This window comes from Lutra lutra, chromosome 2 (genome assembly GCF_902655055.1).
Source record: "Lutra lutra chromosome 2, mLutLut1.2, whole genome shotgun sequence".
Classification (NCBI taxonomy): domain Eukaryota; kingdom Metazoa; phylum Chordata; class Mammalia; order Carnivora; family Mustelidae; genus Lutra; species Lutra lutra.
This window is the reverse complement of record NC_062279.1, coordinates 19796318-19823762: the sequence shown is the minus strand read 5'-3', so window position 1 is coordinate 19823762 and position 27445 is coordinate 19796318. Positions and strand designations below refer to the sequence as shown.

Here is a 27445-nt window from a genome sequence, read left to right as displayed (position 1 = left end):
ACAAATACATTTAACTTTCTTGTATTTGCACACGTTAAGTGGCAAACAACATAAACTCGATTATCTTCAATAGGCTGCAGCTATAAGCTCAGAATTTGTAGTATCTGAACAGCACCCTTTGGAGACCTTCCTCTAAGTCCTCTCCCAAATTGCTTCGCCTCTATGGTAAACAAAGAGCTAGTTCAAAGTGTGTGAACAACAGGAATCCATTTTGCTTCTACTGTATTTTACAGTTAAGATTATATCCTGCAGAATAAAGACCTGACTGTGAAACTGATTTGTAGAGTTGGGGCTTTCCCATGTGACATTTTTTTAACACTGGATTTAAATTTCCTGTAATATTTTTCATGTGGATTTTATACATAGAGGAGAATTCCTTGGGAATCCTTGCAAATGAGGTAATGTGATTAAGTTAGTGAGATAGTACTAAAACATGGGGCTCAAGGGGAACCTAGGGAGATAGGGTTTCGTTTAGCCAGGCTCTTTAACCTGTGTGCTGTAAAACTCTAGGCCCTTGTAGCTAGCTAACTGATGCCTTGCTGGTGAGTCAGACGAGAAGGCAAAATAATTTGAAAGGTAAGGAGAAGACAGAGGAAGTGGACCACTGAAAATTCAAAGAACTGATTTGGGTCTTACTTTAAGTGCCATGGGAAGTAGAAAGTTCTCGTTGGTAGATGGGTTGGGGGTGGGTAAATGATTGGATTTTACAATATTTACAGTTTTAAAAGACTGACCTTGGTGTATCTAATTCTAAAGAGACTAGAGTAGCTATTATTTATATTTGTCTAACCATGTTCACCAGTCCCCTCATTCTGATAATTTTTATCTTGTCCTCCCTGGATGGGCATGTGACCCAGGCCTGGCCGATCATGGTATCGTATCCCTGGACACAATCATTGGTCTAAGGTGGGCAGGTGATACAAGGTGGGCCAATTAGAGGCCTTCCTGGAGAGATCTCTGTGTGGAGCTAAAGAACCAATAGCTTTGGGACGCCTGGGTGGCTTGGTCACTTACGCGTCCAACTCTTGATTTCAGCTCAGGTTCTAATCTCAGGGCCAGGGCATCGAGCCCCCAACATGGAGCCTTCTTAAGATTCTCTCTTTCCCTCTGCCCCTCCCTGCCCCACTCCCACTCTCACACACACCCTCTCCCTCCCTCTTAAAATAAATACATTAAAAAAAAAAAAAAAAAAAGAACCAGTGGCCTTGTGTCTGGCATCCCAGAGCTAGAGAGATGTGAAGGTCAGGCTGCCCGTGGCTACATTTCCCCCATGCAGAGAAGAGCTGACTTTAAGTGAAAGAGAATGAAGTAAGGCAAAGCAAACGGATGAGAGACAAACACAGAGAGGAAAGGAAACATGGCATGTGTAAAGTCCCGGTTCTACTCCCTGAGACTTTTGCTCTCACAGTCTTGGGGGCTACTCCTTATCCTCCTCACCTCGGAGTCCATCAGTTCCCCTTTGCACTCACACTTGTTGGCGTTTCTGACCTGACCACGACAAGCATCCTCTCTAACCCAGCCTTACTTCTTACACTAAGAGCTTTGGTTTTTGTTCTGTGTCTAGCCTGTATTCCTTGGAAAATGGGAGAGGCAAGAAAGTGATAGGGAACTAACAAAAGAGGTCAGTGGCCTGATGTGTTTCCCATGGAGAGAGGAACAAAAACAAGGATCTCAGCAATTTTTCTAGCAACAGGGTCATCATTAAGAAGTCACAAATATTTGGTTGTCTTGTTCTGGGCATGTGATTAAGAAAACACTTCTCCACCTAACTTTATTCGGGGAAAGCCTGGATGTTGGCCATTAAATATGAGCAGGAAAAAACAAACAAACAAACAAACAAAAAACAAACCAAAAAAAATGTGGATTGGGTCTGGGCAGAAGCTTTAGGACCAGTATGTAGCTCCAGCACCATTTTCCATGTCTCTGCAAAATCATGGAAACAGCCACGTAAGTCCCCAAGCAACTGCTCTTGATGGACACACAGCATGGGCGTTTTAAGCCAAAAAAAAAAAAAAAAAAAAGGGAATAATCAGCTCACCTAAGAAATGTTGAATAGGTAATGAAAAAGTAAAAGCTATCAGTCATAATTCTATTAGGAGGTACTATGTGAGTGTGTCTTTTTTTTTTTCTTCATAAAATTAACATTTTCTTTTACGACAAATGTAACAAAACTGGGAGAAAATGGATACAGTATTGTATCCTGCCTTTTAAAACTTGATGTTGTGAGCCACAAAGCAACTTTTGCCTGTGGTTTTCTCCAGACTTCTCAAATAAATATAACTTCCTTCATCCCTAAATTCCATAGGACCTGAAATGTTTCATAGTCTACAAAGTATTACAATGACTTAAGTAATTACTTAAGTAATTCTACTTAATCTACTAATTCCTGACAGTTTCTGAATGCTCAGGAAACAACATTAAATATGCATCTTTGGTCAGCCCATGGTATCTAGCATTAGTCTTAAATATAACAGCACTAACCATGTTTAACGAGTAAATTGAAAAATGAAAATCCAGGAAAATTAATAATATTTTAAAATTATTTTATTGTTAACAGTTTAGGTAAAATTGAAGCATAACAAACTGCACATATTTAATGTGTGCAGTTTCCTAAGTTTTCTACATATGCACATGGGGAACCACAAGACAATTATAATAATGAATGTAGCCATCACCCATAAAGTTTCCTTATGCCCGTCTGTAAGCCATCCCTCTCACCCTGCAGTCTTTCTTAATGCCACGTTCCTGGGCAAAGAACCAAGGAGAGATGGTGCACATTGAGACATGTCCAACACCCACAATTTCAAATGTAACTTTGAGATTTGAAGTGGGTGAGATTTGAAAATGGACTGCTCTTAATGACCACTGTAAAACTATGCCTATCTCATGCATATATAAATAGTAAAAACATTCAGAGGACCTGAAAAGGCTTTCTGAGAAAAGTTTTTCTTAGTAGCTTATCAAGGAGATGAGACACTGCACTTGATCCACAGAGAGCACAGAGGACTCTGAGAGGCCTTGTTTTGTCCCCTTGAGTGTCTCCTTGTCCCCAGGGAGGGGTCACCATAGCCGCATATTCTCAGGACAGTTCCTATAGTAACCACTCCTAGAAAGGGAGCTCAGAGATGGGGAGAATGGGCTCTAAGCTCACGACCCAGTCACCAGAAGGGATTTGTCTTTTGTTTGTGATGGGAGTTTCTTTCTACACAATTATTTTCTCTCTGATCAGTCCTCCATGTTCTGGCTCAATGGAAAACATACTCATTTGTTTTCTTATTTAATTCTGTCTCCAGATATCTACTGGTGACATTTCTGAATTACACCCTTTTGCTGTGAGGTAAAACAATAGAGCTTTTAGAGGAAAAAGAGAGCTTCTATTTGGCCTTGAGGTAGGTTAAGATTTCTTGAACAGGTCCTAGAAAGAACTAACCATAAAAGGGAAAATAAATAAATTGGACTATTAAAATTAAGACATCACAGGGCACCTGGGTGGCTCAGTCTGTTAAGCGTCTGACTCTCGCTTTTGGCTCAGGTCATGATCTCAAGGGTCGTGAGATCGAGCCCTGCATCAGGGCTCTGTGCTGAGTATAGAGCCTGCTTAAGATTCTCTCTCTCCTTTGCCCCTCCTGTCCCCCACCCCCACCCCACCACTCACACTCCTCTCTCTCTCATTCTCTCAAATAAATACATGAATAAAATCTTTAAAAATAAATTAAATTAAGACATCAGTAGGAGAGTGAAAATTCAACCCATAGGATGCAAAAGATAGTCACACTACATACATCTGACAAAGAATTTATATCCGGAATATAAAGAATTCTTCCACATCATTAAGCAAGAGACAAATAACCCAATATAAAAATGGACAAAAAATCCACAGAACTGCACAGTGGGCAGGAGATGAACAGGAAACATATGAAAACGTGCTCATCTTCGTTCATATCAGACAACTGCAGATTAAAACCGCAGTGTGATACCACACTGTAAGTGAGAGAACAGCTAATAGGAAAAACACAGAAGATACCAGGTACTGGTGAGAACATGGACCTGCCAGAATTAGAATATGCTGCTAGTAGAAGTGTAAATCGTGTCAGCCTCTTTGGAAGACTGTTTGGCAAGTGACAACTACAGCCAAACATCTGCACATCCTGTGGCCCAGAGATTGTACTCTTTATGTATGTGTATATGTATCCAAAAGAAATGCACATGAATGTTCACTAAAAGACCGTCTAGAATTTCCACAGTAGCACTCTTCAGAATGGCACTACCCTGGAAACCATGCATTATGTCTATCATCAATAGTCTGTCATCAATAGAAGGATCAAATAGATTGCCATGGATTCATATGATGAAATACTGGAGAGTAATAAGAATGAAAAAGTCTGTAACTGTATGCAATGAGATGGCTCGGTTTCTTAAATATAATATGAAAAGAGAAAGACTCAAAAGAATACAGAGCGTAGGATTCCATTTGTGCAAAGTACAGAAACAGGTAAAATAATCTGTGCAATTAGAAGTCAAATCGTGGGGGCACCTGGGTGGCTCAGTGGGTTAAAGCCTCTGCCTTCGGCTCAGGTCATGATCCCAGGGTCCTGGGATCGAGCCCCGCATCGGGCTCCCTGCTCAGCGGGGAGCCTGCTTCCTCCTCTCTCTCTCTCTGCCTGCCTCTCTGCCTACTTGTGATCTCTGTCTGTCAAATAAATTAAAAAAAAAAAAAAAGAAGTCAAATCGTGGTTACCTGGGGGTGTGGTAATAGCGAAGGAGCAGGGGAAGCACCATCCCGGGTGTGGGTAATATTCTATTTCTTGATCTGTGTTCTGGTTACACAAGTGTGCTTATTTTGTGAAAATTCATCTAAGTGTACACTTATATGTACTTCCCTGTATATTTCCATGTAAGAAAATCCTTTCACTTTCAGACAATTGTCTTGCTATGAAGTTTAAAGCATTTTAAAACTCAAAGCTGAGCAGAATCCTTTCTCAGCTGTGTTCTGCCATTGCCAGGATGAATGAATGTCATTCAGTTAGTGCCTCCTGGGGGAGACCTAGAAACTGGAGATCACTAGGGTCGAAGATGAGTTAGGATACTATGTTGAGGCAGTATTACCATGAAATTAGATTATGTAATAATATATACAGAAACTGTTGAGAGAGTTTTTAGGTCAAAAATTTAAGGACAAAATTTAAGGATTTCCTTTCCTCTTTTTTCTTGGAATAAAACTATAAAACTTTCGATGAACATAAAAAAGACCTGAACAATAGAAATAAACCCAATGCTTGGGATGGACCCAACTTGACTTCAACAACCACACACTTAAAAATTGATTCACAAGTAACCCTTAAGGACATGGCATAGGGAAATTTTCTGAGGATTTTGTACTAATTTAAATAAGACAGTGTTTCATGCCAGGTTATCCAGTAACCAGTGAAGAATAAAGTCCATTTGCCCTCAGTAAAGGTGTCATATTAGGGCAGCAAGTTAATGACTAATTGGTCTGCTGCAAGAAAAGAAAGTTACTTTACCAACCCTAGATTCATGTGCTTACTAGATAACTGAATAGCTTTACCTAAATATTCAACGTGAAATTAAGGATGAATTTTGTTAGCTCTGGCTCCAAGAAGCACAGCTACAATGATAGAATAGGATTGTGGATCTCAGTAAATGGATGGGGACAGAAATTATGTAAAGAATCCAGGAAAGATGCTGCCTTAGCCTTAGCTTATAACAGCATACTTACAATCATTCTCTAATTACTTTGTTGTTCTACTGTTACCCATTAAGACAATTCTGGGATATGTCAGTGCCTTGTTGGACATGTTTGGACAAACTGAAATTTCCTGATTTATTACTCCTATATTGATCAGCTGGAAGGTTTAGCTAGCTGTCGATGTGGCTATCTGCAAGGGCACTTACTAGAAAAACCTGCCGAGCTTATGGGAGAATAAAATCCTTCAGAATGATTTCACAATATTTATAAGCCTTAGAAGCAAGGAAACAGCAATTTGGAGCCTAACCGATAGGTGGACGGTTAATCTCCTGAACAACACAGTTGTAATAGAAGAAACAGTGTTCCCCAAAAAACAAAGAAGGAGACAAAAATATGTGCCAATACAGCTTCTTTTCTTTTTCTTTAAGATTCTATTTATTTATTTGAGAGGGAGAGGGACAAGCAGACTATCTACTGAGCGTGGAGCCTGATGCAGGGCTCGATCCCATGACCCTGCGATCATGACCTGAGCTGAAATCAGGAGTCAGATGCTTAATTGGCTGACCCACCCAGGTACCCCTGTAGTTTTTCTTTTTAAGGGAGCAAAATGGAATGATAAGGAAGGGGAAAGGCACTAGGGGAAGAGAAAAGAAGGAGAAAAAAATGGACAAATATATTTTGAATGATTATCATGTGCTTCCTATATGTTAATGCAAAAGAAGCAAGACATGGGAAGTGGGAAAAGTAGATAAAGATCTAAGAGTCCCGGGCGCCTGGGTGGCTCAGTGGGTTAAGCCCCTGCCTTTGGCTCAGGTCATGATCTCAGGGTCCTGGGATCGAGTCCCACATCGGGTTCTCTGCTCAGCAGGGAGCCTGCTTCCCTTCCTCTCTCTCTGCCTGCCTCTCTGCCTACTTGTGATCTCTGTCTGTCAAATAAATAAATAAAATCTTTACAAATAAAAAAAGATCTAAGAGTCCCAACTTTATAGGGATAAAAATAAAGAAGAGATAAAATACATAGTTGTATGTTTTTATTAATTTATATCTATTCCAATTAGGGCTCAGAACTACATATTTAGATTCTAATATTCACTGTTTGTAGAATGCATTGCCATTAATCAATCATTAACAGAAATCAGATTTGACAACTTGTAACTGAAATTTGCTTGAATTAAAAGCTTTGTATTAAAAAATTAAAATTCAAAATCACACCAAAGAAGCTTAAAAACTCTTGCTCTAGAAGTCTAGAATTGTAGTATGCCGGAGTTTAATATATTATGTTCATTTCCAGAGTAAATGGAAATCGTTAAAAAGGAAACTGTCTATGAGCCCTGCTTGCATGTAGAATAACACATCCCCAAATGAATGCATGAGAAATTGGGATCATCACCTTAGAACTCAATTTAATTGCACTTGTAAGAAGTATCTATTCAAAGACTGACCCAAACTGGGCAAGCCACTGTGTTTCTTAAAGCCCTTTGGGGGTGTCTGGATGGTGCTTTCGGTTAAATGTCCTGAGTCTTGGTTTTGGCTCAGGCTGTGATCTCAGGGTTGTGAGATCGAGCTTCACATCAGGCCCTACGCAAAGTGCAGAGTCTGTTTGAGATTCTCTCTCTGCCCTTCCTGCTTGTGTGCTCTCTCTCTCTCTCAAACTTAAAAGTTCTATCATAGCTAAGGCACAGAAATCAAATCACTTCAGGTCACCCGATGAGTTTGAAGGTCTGACTGCTATGAAAGGACGGGAAGAAGAGAGGGAAGGACTAATGTGTGGAACCCAAAACATGAAGGCATGAAGTTACTGCTGAGGATAATTTCTGGCCAGTATCTGTTTGTTTCCTTGTTTATAAACAGTAAGACTTTAGTTTGAAAGAGCAGAGGTAGTTGTGAAAAAATCATTTTGTAAATCTGAGATTCTGTGAAATAGCTGATCTCTCCCCAAGCCTGAGGCCACACACTTATGACCATTATTTGTATCCCCAGACATTTTAGAAATTAAATTTTATTTATTTATTTATTTATTTATTTATTTATTTGAGTGAGAACATGTGCTCGTGGAGGGGCAGGGGAAGGAGAGGGAAAGCAAGAACCCCAGGCAGACTCCCCACTCAGCGTGGAGCCCCACACGGGGCTTGATCCCAGGTCCCTGATATCATGACCTGAGCTGAAATCATGAGTCAAATGCTTAACTGACTGAGCCATCCAGGCGCCTCAGAGCTTAAATACTTTTTAGAAATTTCTGCTTATCCTCTCTTCCTTTGAGGAACTGCTCATATCAGACTCCAATGATGCCGGGGCTGCTGGTCACATAGGCGAAGGCGAAGGGGTAGACATATAATCCAATCTGGGACAGTCATTCTCTCTCCCCTGAGAAACTGGTAAAAGGTAGTTGGAACCCAGTTCCTGATGGCACAAGCCAAAGATGCCCAGGTTTCTTCCAATTGTTGCCTTTCCTGGGGTTTGGTTTGTAGCTCTTTCTTCTGTCAGCTCCTTAGTACATTGCCAACAAATCCCTCCTTCTTGCCTGAGGAGGAGTTTGTTTTGATGTTTGCTGCCAACAGACTTTATCACAGACTTGGATGGGTCTTTGCAACCATGGCACCCACCTCAGGAGGTGTCACAGTGGACGAATCGCGTTGTGGCCACCAGAGTTCCCGATAGGACTTGCCACTAGACAAAAAGACCCTTGCTAGAGCTGGGCAGCACTAGAACATGCTGGGATGGCAGCGCCTTCTGGGAACTAGCGCTAGCCTAGAGGTCAGAGTTGTGATACTACCACTGCCATCTTTGTTGTCTCTCTGCCTTTCTTTCTTTCTTTTTTTTTTTTAAAGATTTTATTTGTTTATTTGACAGAGAGATCACAAGTAGACAGAGAGGCAGGCAGAGAGAGAGAAAGAGAGAGAGAGAGAGAAGCAGGCTCCCTGCTGAGCAGAGAGCCCGACGCGGGACTCGATCCCAGGACCCTGAGATCATGACCTGAGCTGAAGGCAGCGGCTTAACCCACTGAGCCACCCAGGCGCCCCATCTGCCTTTCTTTTTGTACGGCCACAACCTAGTATCTGAGCTGTTGTTACAGGTTCCACTCTTTCTGCCCCGCCCCTTTGCCTTCCTCCCACTCCCCACATCTTATATATCCTTAAGGCTGGGAGTTTGCACCATCCTTCCTTCATTAATCATCGCTTGCTGGAGACCCTGTATGTCCCTGTGGTAAAAGGGGACAGCAGGGACTACAAAGTATGTGTGTTACTCCTGGCTTGATGGTGCAGTTTGTCATTTTCCCTCCATGAGCTCAAGAAAAGCAATCTAGAATCTCTGCTTCATGCCAATCCCGGATAATTTTCCAGATAATGGGTAAAAGCCATTTAATAGTGTTGAAAGCCTCTCAGGGGTCTCTGTTCTCTGTGGGAAGAAGCTTGTACTCCCCAGTCTGGCATTCAGAGCCTTCCACAACCTGGTCCCAGTCTGTCTTCCCAGTCTTCTCTCCTAGAGCCACTGCGTCTCAAGCTTTCAGCTTCCACCTGAAGACCCCTTCTCACCCTTCTGTCAGTGGGTGTCCCACAGCTCCTCATTTGGGTCTTTGCCAAAGCCAGCAGACTGTCCTTTGTCATCTGAAATGCTCTATCACCTTCCCCTTCCAAAATCTTACCTGGCCTTTGAAGTCTAGCAGACTTTTTCCTCCTTCATAAAGACTTGAGGCAGAGCCATAGATATTTACCAGCCTTCCCCACTCTTCCTGTGTTCTGTGTATTTATGATCTATATCACTTTTCTCACTCTTCGGACATTTCTCCTGATCCCATCTTGAATTCTCAACTTTGTATATGTGCCTAATGAGATTAGAAGCTCCTGGAGGGCAGGAACGGGACTAGGACCTTTCTTTGTCTTTGGATCATGCAGAACAGAGCAGTCACTCAACATCTACCTGCAGAACCAACGCATCCGTGAGCCTGTTGCTTAGTTCCTTCTGCAAGACAACGGTACTTTACTCCAGACAAACTGGCCCTCAAGTACGGGGTCAGAAATCATAAATGCCCTGCTGGGACCAACAGGAAACAGGGCAAGGACCGAGCTTTTCCCCAATTGTCTTTTCTATTTCATGATTTCCTGCCCTGGCAGAGGCTGTTTGACACTTGTACCCCAGGCAGGCAGAAGTCACATTTGTGTAACTAAAAGCAAATGTAAACATATAGATTGTTCTCCCATTACAAATGCCACAGAGGATGCAATATTAAAAAAGCAAACATAAACTCTAAATTGTAAAGACCTATTCCAATTGTAATTCTTCCCCCCCCCCTAATTAGTTTGCCAGACTAAGCTACATCACCTTGTTTTTCTGCTTAATACCCTAGGAGATTCTGATTTCTCTTTTTTTTTAAATATTTTATTTATTTATTTGACAGAGAGAAAGAGAGAGAGAGATCACAAGTAGGCAGAGAGGCCAGGCAGAGAGAGAGGGGGAAGCAGGCTCTCTGCTGAGCAGAGACCCCAATACGGGGCTCGATCCCAGGACCCTGAGATCATGACCAGAGCCGAAGGCAGAGGCTTAACCCACTGAGCCACCCAGGCACCCCTCCAATTGCAAGTCTAACATAACAATACAAGTTGGTCAGGACAGTCCAAAGACTTAACTACAAGATACAGGTTTTTTGGTTTTTTTACCTTTTAATCCATGATCCTTCAAATTTAACATCTACATATTACTTTCAAGTACAGATAATACTGCAAACTTTTATAGGATAACAACTATCACTTAGCAATGCTCTTTACTAGAAAAGCATTTCACATCTAAAAAATACTACATGCTTTCGGGGCGCCTGGGTGGCTCAGTGGGTTAAAGCCTCTGCCTTCAGCTCGAGTCATGATCCCAGGGTCCTGGGATTGAGCCCCACATCGGGCTCTCTGCTCTGCAGGGAGCCTGCTTCCTCCTCTCTCTCTCTCTCTCTCTCTCTGCCTGCCTCTCTGCCTACTTGTGATCTCTGTCTGTCAAATAAATTAAAAAATCTTTAAAAAAATGTATAAAAAATACTACATGCTTTCTTGTAATTTGACCTCACCCTATGTAACTATTTTTTTTAAAAAAGATTTTATTTATTTATTTGACAGAGAGAAATCACAACTAAGCAGAGAGGCAGGCAGAGAGAGAGGAGGAAGCAGGCTCCCTGCTGAGCAGAGAGCCCAATGTGGGGCTCAAACCCAGGACCTGGGATCATGACCTGAGCCGAAGGCAGCGGCTTAACCCACTGAGCCACCCAGGCGCCCCCCTATGTAACTATTTTTTTTTTTTTTTTTTTTTTTTTTTTTTTTTTTTTTTGCCAGTGGACTGTACCTTCCTATGTAACTATTTTTAAATTCTTTTACCACCTCGTACAAAAATAAACTCCAACTTACTTTATATCACATTATCATAAATTTAAAATTATCGAGATAGGGACTAATGAGGTTTGCCCAGTGCCCCAGTGCCCTCCAGTTATTTGAATTATAGTAAGAGCTAAAAGCTACTAACCTGAGTCATCTTGTGATTACAGGAAAATTACTTCTTGCCTTTGTGAAGCATGGCAGTTTCTACCCTCAGAGAGTGACAGTTTTTGCCCATGACTTTGTCAGTGTGGAATGTAAATGAAAAGTAGTCGAGTGAAATCCAACAGCGAGGTCCTTCACGCGATGACGCGCTTTGCATGAGTCTCCGAAGGGAACACAGGCCCTATTCGGGAAAGCACAAATGCTCAATGTCATTTTCCATAAGACAAATATTGAACCAGCCATAGCTCAGGCTGACCTCTTGACCCATGTATAAATTACCCGGAGAAGAAGGGATTAGAAAGAACTGGGAATATGTGGAGAATGCCAGCCGTGGTAAGAGCCGTTTCTGAATTAATTCCTAAGCTTTCTATAAAATACGCAGTACTTTCTCCCAAAATCACATTGAATGATCTCATCTTGTTCCTAGAAAAATGACAAGCACTGAGGGTCAACTCTGAATCCCATGGCTTAAAGAAATGTATGCTATTTAAGACAATATTACCAAACTGCATTAAATCATGCCAGTACAATTTAACTGCTCAATATTTGTTCATAATATCAGCATCACTTTGAGAAGTACTGCTACTTATTCTTCGTTGTTCACATTTCTTTTCTTTTCTCATCACACAGTGGGTCTGTCATGAAACTCATCAGAAGACTCTTTGTTACTTTTGAAAATAAAGATGGGCCTTGTATGCCGAAGAGCACTTCGTAATGTAGAAGTCTTGGGGTATAAAATGAGATCTGGAGTAATGCCTGGTGTGATAGGAAAAGCCAATTCTGTAATACTCGGGGACCTGATTCCTTGTCTGTAAATGAAGCAAATGGACCTTAATCTAGATCACAGTTCTCAACCATGTTCCCTAGTCTTCATTTTCCTTATATGTACATCTCACTGCCACAGACTGCACCTCCTACTGTAGGCAGTGATCTCAGGATGATGGGGTGACATGAACGTGGCTTCCCCCTGCTCTTTACCCACCCTAGTCCTGGTCCCTATCTAAGAATCACTGATCTGGGGGTGCTTTGGAAAGCTTTATTTTGGGTCTTCAGAATATGTCTATACATTTAAACCCCAGTCATCTCTCAATCATATCAGATATATGATCTGTACCACTCAGAGCCCCAAGGGTTGACTTTTTAGGAAGAACATTTAAGAAGGGTCTTGAGAGAGCTATTTGTCATTGGACCTCATCTTTCCTCTTATAATTTTAGAGCCTGCCTTTATCATAAAGGAGATGATGTGGTTTACTGAGCCCTCATGCTAGTCCTGAAAAGAAATGCTCTCTACTTAGATCCACGCTTGCGTGCCCTGACCTAGGCCCTCCGTGGAGTGCCAACTTGGCTATGTGCCTTTCCTTCAGGCATTAGTGCCTACATCTATTAACCTTCTCCAATATGCCCCTGAAGATGAGTCCATAACACTAGCCAATGAAAGGAATTGTTGACAGTGCAGAAGGCATTTGTGAGCTATTTGGATGGGACCAGGGTAGGGAAGATTTTCTGTACGCCAAAATCATGCCTTCAATACCTACACGTGTAATTGACTTTCCTTATGTTTACTAAATTATGATCGAAATATCCCCCCACTGAAAATGTGAATTTTGTATTCTCCAAGAAGTTGCTGGGTAAAGACAAAATAGGATAGTGTCCATCTTTTAAAAATGTTGAATTCAGACGAGTCCTTTTATCATATGGCATATATCTCTGGAATAGTTAGTAGTAAAAAACTTATTTTCTGCACAGCAAAGGAAACAATCAACAGAACTAAAAGACAACCTATGGAATGGAAGAAGATATTTGCAAATGACATATCTGATAAAGAGTTAGTATCCAAAATATATAAAAAAACTTACATAATTCAACATCAAAACCCCAAATAATCCAATTAAAAATGGGCTGAAGACATGAACAGATGTTTCTCCAAAGAAGACATACAGATGGCCAAGAGACACATGAAAAAATGCTCAACATCACTCATCAGCAGGGAAGTACAAGTCAAAACTACAGTGAGCTATCACCTAACACCTGTTGGAGTGACTAAAATAAAAAACACAGGAAACAACGGGTGTTGAGGATGACGTAGAAAGAAAGGAACCTTCTTACACTGTTGGTGGGAATCCAAACTGGTGCAGCCACTGTGGAAAACAGTAGAGAGTTTCCTCAAAAAGTGAAAAATAGAACTGCCCTATAATCCAGTAATCTCATTACTGGCTATTTACCCCAAGACACCAAAACGCTAATTCAAAGGGATACATACACCCCAATGTTTACAGCAGCATCACTTACAATAACCAAGATATTGAAGCCACCCAAATATCCACTGATTTATGAATGGATAAAGAAGAGGACACACACACACACTCAGGAATATTATTCAGCCATAAAAAATGATGAAATATTACCATTTGCAATGACATGGATGGAGCTAGAGAGTATAATGCCAAGGGCAACAAATCATTCAGAGAAGATACCATATGATTTCACTTGTATGTGGAATTTAAGAAACAAAACAAATGAGCAAAGCGGGGGAAAGAGAGACATGCCAAGAAACAGACTCTTAACTATAGAGAACAAACTGATGGTTACCAGAGGGGAGGTGGTTGGGGGTTGAGTTAAACAGGTGGACAGGGATGAAGGAGGACACTTGTCGTGATGACAACCGGGTGATGTATGGAATTCTTGAATCACTGTATTGTACACCTGAAATTAACATAACACTGTATGATAACAATACTGGGATTAAATTTTCAGAAAATCTCCTTTGGCAATACTGTAGGCTCATATTTCCTGGCTGAGTTCACAATGAAGACAGAGAAAGAACCCAGTTAAATATTTTATAGTATGATATTAAGTGTGTAAGGCCAAATATAAGAGATACTATGTAAGGAGAAAGGATCAGATTAGCAGGACTGGGGGACCGAGGAAGAGCATGCTGAAGAAGAAGCAGTAGTAATAATAATGCTGACATTGTAAAAGGGACCACCACCATCCTAAAACAAAGTGGGAGAGACAACGAAAGGTAAACAAAATGAAACTTTGGTAATGACCAGATATAAACTGATGAACCTTTTTTGGAATACATGTGAATATACCAAAGAAGGTTACTTAAAATTTATGCATCTGCAGGAAATAGGATAGAAGAGGGACTGGATGTTGGTAACTGACTTTGAACTGCCATGATCAGTAACAGGTTATATTCCGTGTTCTGGCATGGGCTGTTTGTCCATACTCCTTATGGTGTCTGATTGCAGTGTTTTCTGGCTAGGGACAATAGAGCTTAGGATCACAATGGCTGATGTCTTTGGTGGGGACTGCAAATTACACAGTGCTCAATAAAGGTCTATTGTATACATGTGTGTAGAAAAGAGCAGAAGAATAAAAAAGATGCTAAGGTTCACCATCAGAGGAAATAATCACAGGGAGGGTTCAGGGCTGGATATATTGTTTCCTTCCTGTTTGGAAGACAACAAAGTAAGATGGATATGGAGTTCCAGAGCACAGGCTGGACTAAAGATCATTTAAAAATCATTATCCTACATCTTGGCAGTTAGGACCATGGGAATGTATTAAATCAAAAGAAATTATGCAGAGTTGAGAACAGGAATGAGATTAGAACACCACGGATCCCAAATATTTAACCTCATACATCCCCTACTAGGGAACAGGTGCTTTGGTAGCTACCAGAGGAGCAGAAAATGGGTGGGTCCCTCCTCTTAAGAAGCTCCAGGCTGATAGAAGGCACAGAACAATCACTGAATGAGAGCAGCAGGAAGCAAGCCCATGATTTATTGATAAAAAGTATAGATAGCGAGCAATATTAGCTTTTATAATTTGGAGTGACACTTTGAGTATTATTCCCTCGACGTAATGAGGCAAGTGAAACAGGATGTTCTTCTAATTAATATTCCCTATCCTACACAGAAGCCCTTAATGACACACCAGAGAGATTATAGAAGAAATAGTAAGAAAAGGAACAACTAGCTTTGCTAATTAAAATCTCATGAGCAGAACAAACTCAGGGCCTCCAAACTACATCATATGTAGCCCTAGGAGAGTATGGCACTCTCTGGAATCCCAACAGGGTCCAAAGGTCACCCCAGAGTCAGTGTAGGTTGAAAGAAAACAGAGGATGTGAGGGAAATCTATCTTGGGACAAAGACCAAATATTCCCAAGAATACTTTGTTTTCCTTGAAAATTTTCAAAGCTTACATGTCTAAATTGACTCTATTTAGGGTCAGGATACCATCTCCACAGTCTCAGTGACGGAAATGAAGGTCCTCAAAGCCTGGGGAAGAGGGTCAGTGTGGGTGGGAGGGAGGGTGGTTACGGGAGGAGGATACAAAGTGGGAACAAAGAGCTCCCAGCACAGTACTGATGATGAGATCTGTTCCTGAAGGCTGCACCTCCACAGGCAATGAATGACTAGACCTGCTTCATTGAGCTTTATTATGGTTTATTTTGATTTTGTAGATTAGAGACTGCCAGGAAGTCAAATACGAGATTCAAGAAAAATGAAACTATAGTAACCGGGCTTCCTCCAGGCCTTTGCTGCTGGTGTCAATTTGACAAAACCAGCTCTGGTCTGTGTTAAGATAAACGTAATAGAATCTCCAGAATGGCAACTTGGAAGAAAATTGTTTTGATGCTGCAGGAGGGCAACACCAGAAGAGAAGCAGAACGTGACCCGTCTTCTTTCCTCATAGGAAAGAAGGTTTCGGCAGGTCAGGTGATAAGGAATTCCACACTGGTCTTACTGTCAAATGATGGTTCAAGACAGAATTTGACATGAAGGCTATGGTGTCAATGTAAAACGAGATACCATCTGATGATTCTCTAAGAATAGGATAAGGGGATAAACGTGAAGATGTATTCTGCATTCATAAAAAAGTGTTTATAATACCATTGATCCAAAAGTGGTATTCATAGGGTTGTCATGAAAAAAATCAGATTATCTGAGATTCAGGAAGAGGGTCACATGCACACAAAGTACAGTAAGATCTGGACGGTCAAGCATCTTTTCCTACAGATTCGATCTGCATCTCACCTCTTATGTGCCTCCCACTCCTTCCCCACTGCCTCAGCTTGGAGTTCCTACTCTTATGGATTTCACAGACCTCTCTCAAAAATCTCAGACGGACATCTAGAGAACCAGAGGGGCCAGCTGGTTCTTTACTTGAAGCTAGGATGGACATGCACACACGCCCACACGCGTGCGCGCGCGCACACACACACACACACATTTTTAATGCCAATTTTATACTGTCACCATAATTGCATAGATGAATGGATAATTTACCCCCATGAAAGTTGAGAGGCCCACAATTTCGAACTAAAGAAATATCTTTAATATTGAATAATATTTAGCTTTGTGAAAAACTGACTAAACCTCCTCTAATTTTCTCATTCCATTAGCTTGATCACAAACCAACACTGAAACAAAGGGCTGAGTTTTGGGGACCAGGTTGATACGATGGTTTCTAGACCCACCAGTCCCCCAGGCTTCACAGCTCTGTGCCCTAAAATTTGTCCTCAACAGCATGGTCAAGGTCACATCTCACTCCTCTTCAGACTTAAAGAGCAAGTCTGAATACCTCAGCATGTCACATAAAGCCCTCCGAGATGTGACCCCAGCCTATCCTCCAGCATTTCCCACTATGATGTTCCACTCAAAGTAGCCAGTCAGCAAACTGCTTGTTGCCATAAGGACTTGGCACCAGAACTTAAACCAATGATGGCTTCTTTCATTGAGAAATTCTTGCTGTGATGAAGGATAAAGGAATTGGTATAGATCCTTAGCTGACTTGTGGTCCAGGACCAGCTCCTTAGCTCGTGTCATGCTGTACCTTTACAACTTGAGTTTCTCTGAACGCTTTAGACATTTGATGTCTTCATGGTTTTTGCTCATCTGTTCCCTCTGCCTGGAACTACCTTGCTCCCCTGGGATACCTGGGAGACACAATTATCTTGGAAGGGTCTGTTTGTGCCATATTCTCTATGAAGGCTCTCTTGTCCCCCAGCTAGATTCACCACCTTGTGCCCTCTTGTTCCTCCCCCTGTATGTCATGGATACACATCAACACCAGCACCCCGGGGGCCACTATTTGGTCTGTCCTGGCTACCTCACATGGTGTTAATGAAACAAGTACATGGTATCTCACACAACATTGCTTTGGACCAAGAAACGTACCTTACAGTGAAAGAAGTAATAAATGATGACCTATCACTGATCTTACCATGGACCTAGAAATTTCGGGCCTTTTTAAACAGTAGAATGGCCGAAGAAAGACTTACTTAAGGTCCACATGGAAACAATACCTTGTGACCGCGAGATGGGGCTTGTATATATGATTCTGATCTATATGATACGTGACACTCTCTTTTTCTTATAGGTCCATTTTGGGAAAATGAGGTAGAAGGGAAGGGAGAATTTAGAGTGATGCCACTAATAATTATATCTAATTATTACATATAATTATATCTAATTATTTTTAAAATATGTTCTCTCTGTCATTATGGCTCTGGGTTTGCGGGTTTAGAGGTCCTCACACTCCAGCGATTACTATGGCCACAGAGCCTTGTGTGGCAGGAGGCCTCTGCATTGGTGGTAGTGAGTCCTGGTCAGATTGATGACTGAACCTCAGGGTTGTGAGTTCTGGAACTGCCCTAGGGTGCACTTACTTTCCAAGTTTGGTTCTCTGACTTTCTATGACTTCATATCTTTCCAATAAATTCCTAATCAGCCAATAGATCACCAATGTCAGTTTCTGTCACTTGTCAGGAAGCATGGATCACATGGAACTGAAAAGACATTACTGTACTCATTTGTTTATGTTTATTTCCTCCAACTTAACTTTCAGCTCTGTATGGACAAGAACCATCCCTGCCTCATCTCTTTACCCATAATATCTCTTACTGTATCTGGCAGATTTGGTGGTGGTGGACAATTGCCAAGGGAAGGAATGAGTGCTTCCAAATAGCTAGAAGCATCAGTTAAAATCTCTTGTTAGATTCACAACTTTTAAAAGGAAAGAGGCAAATAATAAGTCATAAATTAAAATTTTTTATTTTTAGTTGTGATAAAAACATGTGAAATAAAATTTATCATCTCAACCACTTGTAAGTGTACAACTCAGTAGCATTATGTACATTCACATTGTTCTTCAACAGATCTCCAGAACGTTTCATCCTCCAACACTGAAACTCTATGCCCATTAAATAATAATAATTCCCCTTTTCCCCTTCCCCAATCCCTATCAACCACCCATCATTCTAAGGGCTTAACTACTTTAGATACCTCATATAAGTGGGCTCATACAGTATTTGTCTTGTGATTGGCTTATTTCACTGAGCATAATGACCTTAAGTTTCACCTCTGGATTTCCTTCCTTTTTTCAGGTTGAACAATATTTCATTGTATGTATACACCACGATGTTTATCCTTTCATCTGTCGATGGCCGTTTGGTAACTTCCACCTTTTGGGTATTGTGAACAACGCCGCTAGAACGTAGGTGTGCAAAAAACTCTTCAAGATTCTAGTTTCTGTTCTTTGGGTAAATACCCAGAAATGGGGTTGCTGGATCATATGATAGTTTTATTTTTAATTTTTTGAGGATCCTCCATACTTTTATCTAGAGTGCCTCAATCATTTTACACTCCTGCCGATGGTGTGCAAGGGTGCTACCTCCTTCCGATGTGCTATTTTCTGTTCTTTTTTTTTTTTTTTTAATTTTATCTAACCTATTGGGTGTAAGGTGATATCTCGTTTTTATTTACATTTCTCTAGTAATTAGTGATACTGAGCATCTTTCATATGCATGTTGGCCATTTTTATGTCATCTCTGGATAAATAGCCATTCAAGGGGCGCCTGGGTGGCTCAGTGGGTTAAAGCCTCTGCCTTTGGCTCAGGTCATGGTCCCAGTGTCCTCGGATCGAGCCCCGCGTCAGCCTATCTGCTTGGCAGGGAGCCTGCTTCCTCCTCTCTCTGCCTGCCTCTCTGCCTACTTGTAATCTCTGTCTGTGAAATAAATAAATAAAATCTTAAAAAAAAAAAACCATACAAGTCCCTTGCCCATTTTTATTTTTATTTTTTAAGATTTTATTTATTTATTTGACAGAGATCACAAGTAGGCAGACAGGCAGGCAGAGAGAGGAGGAAGCAGGCTCCCTGCCGAGCAGACAGCCTGACGCGGGGCTCGATCCCAGCACCTGGGATCATGACCTGAGCCAAAGGCAGAGGCTTCAACCCACTGAGCCACTCAGGCACACCCCCCTCCTTGCCCATTTTTAAAGTCAGGTGATCTAGCTTGTTCTTTTTTTTTTCTTCTTCTTCTTCTTTCTTTCCTTGTTGTTATTCATTTGTAGGAGCTCTTTATATATTTTGGATATAAACCTCCTATCAGATGTATGATTTTAAATACTATCTCCCATTCTGTAGGTTGCTTTTTCACTCTGTTGATTGTGTCTTTTGATGCAGAAAAGATTGCGTCTTTTATTTTGATGTAGTTCCGGATAAGTTCTAAATTTTATCCTGGGGTCTACATATATTCGACAGTTGTATGTTCAACAAAATGCTTGATATATATATGATATAAATTGTTTGGGGATGTGTGGAACATTCTGATTTCCATGGGCTCATGCTAACCTATTTGCATTTATTATACACTCCTTCCTCCTGGAAGAAAGACAAGGGATGAACTGTTCATACTAACCTAGAAAGCAAACCTACCAGCTATATGCTGACAGCTCAACAGCTTCCATCCTGCACCTCTCTCCCCCTCTTGCCAACCATCAATTTTCCCTTTGCTATTAAATCTTTCCCATTAGGGGCGCCTGGGTGGCTCAGTGGGTTAAGCCGCTGCCTTCGGCTCAGGTCGTGATCTCAGGGTCCTGGGATCGAGTCCCGCATCGGGCTCTCTGCTCAGCAGGGAGCCTGCTTCCCTCTCTCTCTCTCTCTCTGCCTGCCTCTCCGTCTACTTGTGATCTCTCTCTGTCAAATAAATAAATAAAATCTTTAAAAAAAAATAAATCTTTCCCATTAATATAAAAATATGCTTCAATATCTCTTAAAAAAACAAAACTTTCCCTTTGCTATTAAATCTTTCCCATTAATATAAAAATATGGTTCAATATCTTTTAATGTCTCTTAAAAAAATAAAACCTTCCCAGGCATGACCACAGATCACTGTTCAGTTTAAGCCTTAATTTCCTTGCTTCCTTTTATGGCAAAATTCTTCAAAAACGCTGTGTCTACTCATGGGCTTCCCTCTTATTGCCCAGTTTTCCGCCATCATACCAATCATAAAACACTTCTTAACCCTAGACCACAGTGCTGGACCCAGCAAATGGAGTAGTCAGGGGAGCTGAGAGGAAAAAAAAAAAAGCTTTCAGGAAAAAAAAAAAAAACCTTTGCTGCTGTTGTCCCCAATTTTTTTTTTCTTTAAATTCAATTAGCCACCTACAGTACACCATTAGTTTCAGATGTGGTGTTCAGTAATTCACCCATTGCGTGTAACCCCTAGTGCTCATCACGTCACGGGCTTGACACCCAGTCACCCCATCCCCCCATCCCCTTCAGCAACCCTGTTTATTCCCTAGCGTTAAGAGTCCCTCATGGTTTTTCTCCCCCTTTTATGCAAGAAAGAGTTAAAATGCTTTTTGTTTTCCCAATAATGCATCAGAGGGCCAGTCCCTTTCCACCAACCCCAAGTCATGGCTTTGAGCACAGACTGCAACACTCCGCTTTGTGTCATCCCCAGCCTTAGCAGAACTGTCATGTGGAACAAGAGGGATATGCAGGTGACGTGATGTCCCCGGAGACCTACTCAGTGGCACTCATACTTCCGTTGCTCTTGTTCTCCAGCTCGCTTTGCTCACAAACACGCTGATTTCTGAAGCGAAGGTTCCCTGCCCAGTGTAAGAGCAAGCTCCGTATTGCACTGCATTCTGGAACTTTCCCAGCTTGGGCCCGCTGTCGTAGTGAAGCCTGTGGCAGGAAAGGTGGAGAGTGGTGATAGTTCTTTTGGACCTCCTCTCTGGTCCAGCTTGCTTCAAAACTTCCAGTGCTAGAGTGCTCGGAGGGGCGACTGGCAAGGTGATGTCAGGGAGCCAGGAAAGTCCCTTTTTGACAGAAACTGGCACAAGCTGATGTCCATGATCTCTGGGCATGTTGGGAACCAAAGGCTGCTTCTCTATTTCACGTGGCATTTGGTGGTCTGCACGGACCACTTGCATGGGTTCTTGTAGACCCTCATCACTGCAGACCTCTGACCTGTCATTTCCTGACAGGAGCCCACTCTTGCCCGGGCAGCTTATGATGGTTCTCAGCAGCTGGTCTCCTGCTCGAGGCCTCCCGCATTTTCACCTGCCATCTTGTTAGCCGCCTGCCCGAGACTGTGTGCAGCAGCTGGGCCAATGCCATTTATCTTGTGTGGCCCACCTCTGGCCCCAGGAAAATACCCTTCATCCCTCCTCAGTGAGAGGGCTGGTACTTCCCAAACAATACCTCCTGCTCTGCTGCTTTGACCAACCTTTCCATTTCTCGGGCGTGTGCTTGACCCCAGACTCCTGCGCCCTTAGGGTCACAGACCAAGATTTCTATGTGGTCCCCCTGAAGTCCTGCCACTTGCCTCGAGGATGGGAGAAACATCTCCATCTGTTCTCCCAAGATGCCGTGTGTGTGGGTATGTCTGTGTGTGTGAGAGAGAGGGAGAAGGAGAGAGAGGAGGAGGGAGAACACGGAAAGGGGCACCCACAGTACGCCGAAAAATTCTCTCTAAATATATCCTCAACCGTGTCCCAGTTCTTCAACATGGGTTGGCCTGAGGCTCACAAAACCAGATTTCATAGTATTCAGCCTTAAAAAGGAAGGAAATTTGGACACATGCTACAACACAGATGAACCTTGAAGACAGGCTATGTGATACAGCCAGACAGCAAAGGACAAATCGATGACCACTTATCTGAGGTCCCCAGAGTAGTTGAGTCCATAGAGACAGACAGCAGAATGGTGGCTGCCATGGGCTGGGGGAGGGGACGGAAGATGACATTGCTGTCTTTCTGCACTCCAATGAAAAGCAGAAAGCAAGAGAATTCCATGTCTGCATCCTGCTGGAGTTGTTTATTGCTCTGTTCCCCAACTAGTTTGTAAACACCATGGAATCAGGTGTTTGGGGTTCCCTGATGTATACACAGCACTTTGAACACCACCGGGCATACAACAGGTGCTCAATCATCTTCACTGGATAAATGAATAGGAAATATTTCATGCAAAACACAAAACACAAAATAATTTTGGTCATGAAAATAGGCTTCTAATATGCAAACATTATAACCACATGCCAATATTCAGAGGAAAATAAGTAGTTGATCTCTACAAAACTCTCTGAAAATCTTAACAATATCCTTTTCCTGCCCTTCTTCCTCCCCATTGTCTTTGTTTAGTAATTTAGTAAGTGGGGGGTCTCTCCCAATTTTTTTCTTGTATGGCTGGGCATGTTATCCATGAGACAGTCATTCAGTATGATACGTGATTTAGAATAAGAAACAAATGTTTAGTCATTGACCACTGTTCCTGGCACATAGCTCCTAAAACCCTTGAGCTTTAAAGAGCCCTAGGGACATCTTTTGTTACAATATTTAGGGTTTTTTTCCCTAGCTCCAGAGCATAAAGGTGAAATGGGTATCCTTTGTTATTAATAAAGAACAAGCCTCTTTCACCCACACCTGAGTTCATTATGTTAATGAGGTGACCTTTGGAAAACCCCTAAGGATGGGCTGGTTGCCAGGGGAGCAGAGGGGCCGGACTTGTAGGCCCATCCCCCAGACCTCCAAGGAAGTGAGAGGAAATGGGGGTTAAGTTCAAACATCAGTGGCCAATGATAGAATCAGTCATGCCTCTGTAAAAACCCGAAGGACAAGGTTTAGAGAGCTGCCCTGTGCTGGACAAGAACGCGCTCGTGCCAGGAGGGTGGTGCACCTCAAATTCTAAGGGGACAGAAGCTTGGGGCCTTAGCGAGGTCTGGGCCTTGCAGGCAGCTCAACCATCTGGCTGCTCCTAAGTTACATCTTTTAAAAAAAACAAACTGGGAATCTGGTAGGTAAAGTGTCTCCCTGAGTTCTGTGAGCCACTCTAGCAAACGAGCCAAAGCCCAGAAGGGGGCGGGGGGAGTGGGGACACCTGAGGCGCACAGGACACGAGCTGGACCTGTAACTGGGGTCGGCAGTGGGGGGAGGGGGCGGTCTTGTGGGACTGCAGCCTTAATCTGTGGGATCTGAGCCCAGCTCCAGGTAGACGGTGATGGAACGGAGTTAAATTGAGGGGCACCCGGCTGCTGTCCCAGAATCACGTGACATGCGAGCGGCGCCACACCTCTGGGGGGAAGCGAGGTGGAGGCGGCACTGAGCCCCGAGAAGCCTCCCGGGAGGGTGTCTGTCCTCTCCGTTCACTCAGTTGCTAAAACATGTAGCCTGAAAGCTGAAGCCTGAATGCGTGCATCCTCACAAACAGAACTTCAGGAGCAGAACTCAGCACTTCGCTGTGATGAAAAGTCTCGGGGAGAAGGCCCAGGCCCAGCTCTGCCCCCAGTGCGCACCCTCGGGCAAGTCGTTTAGCTTCTGTAGGTCTGCGGTACTTCCTCTTACATACAGAGTGCCCGTCCTCTTTTATGACTCTGACTGTCACATAGAAATGGGCCTTAATATCCCCAAATTGCAACATAACCGTCAAGCGCTAACAGCCTGTGAAACTTGAGCTTCCCCTCGTGTCAGTCCCCACACACATTACCCCGCACGGTGGGAGCCTGGACGAGGGCACAGTGAAGGGCAGCAGGGCCGTCTCAGAAGCAGCTCCGGGGCCAGGTCCTAGTTCATGTTCCAGATGAGGTTATCATTTTCTGCGGCACACACTTTCTCAACTTCGCTCGCTACTTTTAAGAACTGAATCTGTGGACTAGCATTACCATTGACAGCTGCGTTCAATGTCTGATACACTGGAATACGTTGCAAAGCTCAAAGAAGACTAGGTCAGGGCAGCCAACTCTTGGATTTCAATGACAGGTAAAGGTTTCAGAAGGCACCAGGCGGGAGGCGAACACTGGAGCTCACGTTCACGGGGAAGGAGCCCTGCAGCCAAGACAGAGCCTCGAGGGCTTTTTGGGACCATGGGACAGTGCTAAGTGCCACCACCTGCCATCGACATGTTCTCTTGACTGTTGTGTGTGAGTGAGAATACGGTACAATAAAAAAACCCAGTCAAATGCTACTTTCGAAGTAAAAAGTGAGGACAGATCACAAACAGGGTCACATAAAAAATAGATCTCAGAGCCCAAAGTTCAAGGACAGTGAAAGAACAAACCTGTCTCCTTACTAATAACAGATATCCCCAAAAGTTAACAATTAAGTTCGTTTTTTGATGTTTTTATACAATTTTCTTACCTGGAAGAAAACTAAGTAGTTACTGGAAATATCACCAGGACAAAATTAAAGGGAGGAGATTCTTGGTATTAGTAAAGGAGTCTAGGATCTCAAATAATTCTCTCTATATAGACAGAGAGCCCAGATGGAAATCCAGCTATAATCCCAAGGGGAGGGACTTTGGTTTTCCGTAAGTAGAGGCACGCATCCCTGCTGATTCTCAGGGATACTGGTCAGGTGAGGCCAGCACAGGTAATAAAGGGCTTGGCGTATGTCTGTCATGCCTCCGCTCTTCTAGTAACTAACAGGCATTGTTAAATTTTTTTTTTTTTTAATTTGACACAGAGAGAGAGAAAGATTACAAGTAGGCAGAGAGGCAGGCAGAGAGAGAAGGAAGCAGACACCCGCTGAGCAGAGAGCCCAATGCGGGGCTCGATCCCAGGACGCTGAGATCATGACCTGAGCCAAAGGCAGAGGCTTCACCCGCTGAGCCACCCACGCACCCCAACTAACAGGCATTGTTAAATCAGAAACTGCACTTCCGCTGTCCCCTGTGAGCCCGGTGTCACCTGTGGGCTGCCCGTCCTCACCATCCTGAGGACTGGTCCTCCTCGGAAGGCGCAGCTAAACATCAACGTGCAGCCCAGTTCACACCTCGAGATGTCGCTGTCTAAGATTCCTCGCAGCCTGGTGGCATTCCATAAAAATTCAGACCTCGGACCAGAGGACATGAAGAGATTTTGATAGTTAATTAGAAACTATAGTAGCTCTCTAGGACACACGAATCAGGAATTGATAATGAATTAATGTCCATTTATGAAAAGAAAATTCCATAGAGCAAGCCGGTGGCTCTCCAGATTAAAGGAACAGAAATCAGGAACGTCTGCCTATTTCAGTCCCCTTCCCAACCTCACCTTCATCAAACAGGCAGTGTCCCAAGACAGTCACACAGCTCTGCAGACCTTTATAGTTGTTTAGTGCGTGTATGTTTTTTGTGATTTGAGGAGCATCTCATTTAAAATAGAAATTCGTCTTTATCACTGTCTTTTTTGAAAGCTGTATTACAAGATCCTTTTACCTGAACAATGACGTGTCACAATGTTTCAAACAAATTCAAAACTCACACCATGCGGAGTTAAGATGATATTCTGAAAAGATATTTAATACTCTGCTGGCATTCTAAGTGGATTGGTGATTGTAATTCTCCTAGGAGAGTGACAGTTTCCATACTTAATTAACAAGAAAAATTGAAAACTCAGGCGGCTTTGCCTTCCCTGGAAATTACCGATATTTAAGGACAGCTCGTGTTAGAAAGGAATAAGCTTAGGTGTCGTGCATTAGTAAAGAAAAGTTTAAAATAATTTACATGGGTCAAATGCCGGAGAAAGTCATTTTAATGTCAGTTCTACCACAAGAAAAACCCCTGGGGTCAGCAAGCCATCATTATCCTCGTCCCCATGACCTCACTGTGGTCTGAAGAGCTTCAGTCTGTATGCAAGCGGTAGGGGAGAGCAGGAGTTGAGAACGTGACCTTGAAGACCCAAGGTCCTGAGGTCAAGACCTAGCTCTGCCACTGCCTCATCCCATTACAGATTACATTTTTTCCTGAGACTTTGGGTGGTTTTTTACACATGCTTTTGCCCGACATACTAGTATGTAACTGATAAAGATTTCATGGCACTGTACGTATCTTTAGATGATCATTTCAGAGAGAAAACAAATACAGGAAATGATTTACCCAGAACCCTGGAGTGAACCAGTGTTTGAACATGGAACCCACAGAACATTCCTGCTTCTCAATCCAATTTTTCAGGCACTGTAAAAAAGGTTATTTTCATGCTACCTAGAATTTTATGACTTGTACCTCCCATACCTCTGGAGTATCGACCATTGGGTGTCTGTGCTGATAAGGAATGTTAGGTGATCCTAAAATGCCTTTATATTCTCGTGACATAAAATCAAAAGGAACACTGTAAAATGAAAACCCGGTAAGGAACATATTGTGACCTTTATTTCCCGCTCCTGTGATCTAGGGAATCTAGGGAAACCTCCTCACTGTGCCCAGCTTCTGAACAAACAGGCTCAGCTCATCTTGGAAGGGCTGACTCCCCTGATGGCAGGGTCACTCTGAGCTTCTGCACCGTCTTGCTCCTCCTCTGGGATGGTGCCGGATGGAATTAACATGTGCCATCCCTCTCCCGGAGTCTGGGAAAGCCTGTGCCAAATAAATACGTGCTGAACTCCAAATCAGGTCAATTTAAATGAAAACCTAGATCACCTAATTTAACATTACAAATAGCTGAGGTTGATCAAAGTATTATATTTATTTTAATGACTTTTATGGAAATCTAACATAATATACATGCTTTTGAGGTCTTCCTGAATAGCCTATAAATGGCCTATTTTTTTAAATGATTTTTTAAAAAATTTATTTATTTGACAGACAGTGATCACAAGTAGGCAGAGAGGCAGGCAGAGAGAGGAGGAAGCAGGCTTCCTGCTGAGCAGAGAGCCCGATGCGGGGCTCGATCCCAGGATGCTGGGATCATGACCTGAGCCAAAGGCAGAGGCTAAACCACTGAGCCACCCAGGCACCCCTAAATGGCCTATTTTTTTTTTTTTTTTTTTAATAAATGGCCTATTTTTAAATTGGCAACGTGAGCGCTAAGTCTGACAGAGTATAAGAGTGATGCTCTCCGGGGCTGAATAGAGTGTCTGCCTCTACACCGAGTGGCACAGTTTGGAGTACTTCTTCATCGTTTCCGTCCTCCCTGGCTGTTGGCACTTCTCACTCTTTTTTTCGGCC

At 42.6% G+C, this 27445-nt stretch overlaps 1 protein-coding gene across 6 annotated transcripts in view; it reads right to left on the bottom strand.

Moving 5' to 3' along the window:
• The window catches only part of TRMT9B (tRNA methyltransferase 9B (putative)), a 66624-nt gene that overhangs the window by 24021 nt on the left and 15158 nt on the right, over positions 1 to 27445 (bottom strand). For 5 of the 6 annotated variants that reach the window (XM_047715856.1, XM_047715835.1, XM_047715876.1 and 2 more), the window contains exon 2: positions 11207 to 11404. The exons of the other annotated variant lie outside the window; for it this stretch is intronic. The gene's annotated coding sequence lies outside the window, so the exon portion shown is untranslated. The remainder of the gene's footprint in view (positions 1 to 11206; positions 11405 to 27445) is intronic. 6 annotated transcript variants of the gene reach the window in all.